General features: G+C 41.1%; 1 non-coding gene across 1 annotated transcript; it reads right to left on the reverse strand.

Annotated features, from left to right (window-relative positions):
* Nucleotides 1-225: 225 nt before the first annotated feature.
* LOC119948308 lies at nucleotides 226-363 on the reverse strand. Its single transcript, XR_005456714.1, has one exon. It is a non-coding gene; the product is annotated as a small nucleolar RNA SNORA7 (small nucleolar RNA).
* Nucleotides 364-3,574: the final 3,211 nt, after the last annotated feature.

Below are 3,574 nucleotides of genomic sequence, written 5' to 3' on the forward strand. Positions count from 1 at the left end.
GCTGAAGACTTTACCAGGCATTTTGTCTTGTCTTAGGCTGACGGGTCGTCTCCAACCCACAGCGACGCCACGGACACGACTCTCCCAGCACGCCCCACCTCCATCTGCAATCGTTCAGGGTGGTATATCCATAGAGTTTTCTTGATAAAAATATGTAAATGGTTTCTATTGCCTCCATCCTTGACTTTCTCCCACGCTACTGCTGCCCAGCACAGGTGAGCTTTGACTTGTAGCAGATTGCCTTCCACTCGCTAGCCATTGCTCAAGCTGGGAATGGAATGGATATACCTCTTCTTGACTGTCCCTCCCATAGTCGAGACTGGTAGAGTATTGGAAACTCTCCAGGTGCGACCCTGAGAGGAGTTACCAGGCACAGTACCTTGTAATTCACCCAGCTCCACTCTTAAAACTAACCTACTCCCTATAACCACTTTCTCAAAATGTCGGGGCTATATCCTTCATGGTAAATGGCCTCCAGGTGATTCAGACATCAATTTTACTCATCTCTTTTTCTCTTAATCTATTTCCAGTATATTTAATTTTAACTTTCCCACCTTCAGCCTAATCTGTGTGGCATGGTGTGAGGGACTGCATGGACTGGTGACGCACGCTATTGCTTATGGGGCAAGCGGACATTTCTGGGTGAGTTCTGGGGTCAAAGCCCTACATGGGTAGCAGTTCATGCCAACACAAATTTTAAAAAATGAATAGAGTCAGTTCCTCTTTAATCGCAAGGCTTGCATTCTTACAAAAACCCACTTTAAGGAAAACTCATATTATAACACTCACCCCCAGATCCAACATCATATGCATGCATTCACCTGACTATTTCTCCCAGCATACCATTGCACTGAATCGAAACAGGCTCCATGTCTTTTCTAAATTGCATAGCGAAATTTATATACATAGCGAAACACGGTTCAGGGCAGGACTGCCTGGTGGTATTAAAATAAAATGGAATGAGATCAGATTGAAACCAGATAAAATTACAGGGAGAATGTAACATTCATGGGTTCAAAGTTTTCAGGTTTGTCTGAGGAGGAAATGGTAAGGGATTCCTATCAATAGCAGGGGAAATAAACACTAGATTTTAATAGTAAAATGAAAGACACATGATAAAGCACTCGTCTCAGATTGCCAAGTGACTTTTGCCCAGGTCTCTTTTGTGCTATTATAAAGGCATTCATTTTGTGAGACTACACAGTAAAATTCCATCTCATTTGAGCCCTGAATATTTGTGTTCTCTCTGCAGCTCATGAAGTACGCTATTACAGTCATATAATGTCACTTCAGTTGATAATTTTCCATTCAAATGTAGATAGAAGACAGGAGAGTGATACCTCCTTGGGGTTTTTTTCTTTACAAAATATTTGCTGATTCTTGCCTTGGCCTGTCTGTTCCCTTTACCCTACTGGTAATTAAAAAATAATTTTTGCAGGGTTTCCAAATTTTTAGTGGTCTATTGAAAAGGCCTCGATAGGGAAAATTGTTATAGCATTCTGATTTGGAAATTCACCATCAGTTCAGTCTAGCTAAAGGAACCAGATAAATCTATTTACTTCAAGCCACGGCGTACATGAATAGTAGAAGTATTAATCATTATCTACTATCTCTTCAATACACCCCATACATTGGGTAGTTGTGCAGCCACCTGCATTTCTGCTGATATTTCTATCCCACTATAGCATGCATTTTTTGCCAGCAACATCTCAGATCCTAGCACTGAGGGCATGCGATTTTAGCTAGCATCGTGGTGAAAGGTAATAATTTGATTTGGTATTGAACTATTAAATCATACAATTTTCGGAGACAGATTGCCCAGACTTCTCAAATGTAGTGCTTCCAAGCAGAATGAAAACTATCATAGCCAGACTTGTGAAGTCACTGTCAAATTCTAAAAACATGAGATATGCCTTTAAGTCAGATCAGTGGTCTATTCATCCCGGAATTCTATCTCCAAAACTGGGAACAAAGGCTACTGGAAGGAGTAAGGGGATGGCTTCCCTCCCTCCTCGATATCCATCATTCACTCATTCAATTGTATTTATGGAGCACTTACTGTGTGTGGAGCACTGTACTAAGCGCTTGGGAAGTACAAACCGGCAACATATAGGCACGGTCCGTACCCAACAACGGGCTCACAGTCTAGAAACCACCTCTAATCGTAATGGTTAGAGATGTACAGATGAATGTATCTAAGAACCCCTCTTAACCTCATTATCTATCAATTTACTGACATTTTTCTTGAGCCCACCTTAAATTCTCCATGAGGAAAACTCCACCCTGCACCGCAGGGGGATCTTGGCTCTACCCTTATTGACAGAGAAGCCAACTGCCTCCTAGAATATCCCAATTGTTCTGCGCCATGGGCTTTGTGGCCTGTACTTCCTCCCCTCTAGTCTTCCTGCCAGGACTGTTTGAAAACACTCCACTTCATCTGTGACTTTGTTGTCTAAGCAAGGGGCAATGACCTTCTTTTGAGGAATCTGATCCCTAGTAGTGGGTAAGCAGCAATGATGTGTTCTACTGGGCTTATTTCAAAGAATTCCTTGATGCAGTAATAATTCTAAATTTAGCTCAGCTGTTTCTCTCATAATGCTAAAGTAAAGCCAATTATCTGGAATCCCTCGGATAGCAGTCATTTTTTTCTTTACTTACATAGGCAAAAAGCATTTTGAGTCTGTTTGCAAACGCCTTCCTTTTCTGCTGCCATTGAGGTCCCAGTGACGTTCTGTACCATGATAATAATAATAATAGAAATAATTAATAAACCAGAGGCTTCGCCTATTCTCGCCACCAGCCCTATAGAAATGTGTGTCGCTGGGCTAAGGGTGATTTTTGCCGCGTGAATGACTAGGTAGTAAGTCATCACCACTGTGGAAAAAACAAATGAAGCACAGATTCTGCCTTTCCCCTTTTAAGCACTAGAGTCTGAACAATACTTATCCTGAATGACAAAGGGCCAGAGAAGATGCACTGCTGCATTTTCACAAGTACTGCGGGACAGCATGCAGGGTATTCTTTTTCGATAATACGCATACCTTTGGATACAAGTGTTAGTATCTAATTGAAGGCTGACTCTACTGCTGATCCACGTAGAGACTGTCTTGTTGTTCTATGAATTTGTATCAAGATTCCTTCAGGACTCTTGAAGTGGAAACTGATTTTTTGGAAGTAGTGTGGAATCTTTACATTTCTTAAGTTATCACACTTGCATTAGGAGATGCTTCCCATACTAAATTAAAATACAAAGATTTGCTTAACTTAACGGCTATTGGGTATTAAATGCTTGATTTCCATAGATGCTTCCGGGACTGCAGCTTTGGAAGAAATTCAGATCTGGGCATGTGGAAAAAACTCAGGGCATATGAGAAGTAGCAAGGCCTAGTAGAAGGAACACCGGGCCGTGAGTCCAAAAACTGCATGTCCTTGAGTAAGTCACTTAACTTCTCTGTGCCCTAGTTTCCTCATCTGTAAAATGCCTCCTCTTAGGCTGTTTATCTATTTATTTTATTTGTACATATTTATTCTATTTATTTAATTTGGTTTATATGTTTTGTTTTGTTGTCTGTCT

Source organism: Tachyglossus aculeatus, chromosome X4 (assembly GCF_015852505.1).
Source record: "Tachyglossus aculeatus isolate mTacAcu1 chromosome X4, mTacAcu1.pri, whole genome shotgun sequence".
Taxonomy (NCBI): domain Eukaryota; kingdom Metazoa; phylum Chordata; class Mammalia; order Monotremata; family Tachyglossidae; genus Tachyglossus; species Tachyglossus aculeatus.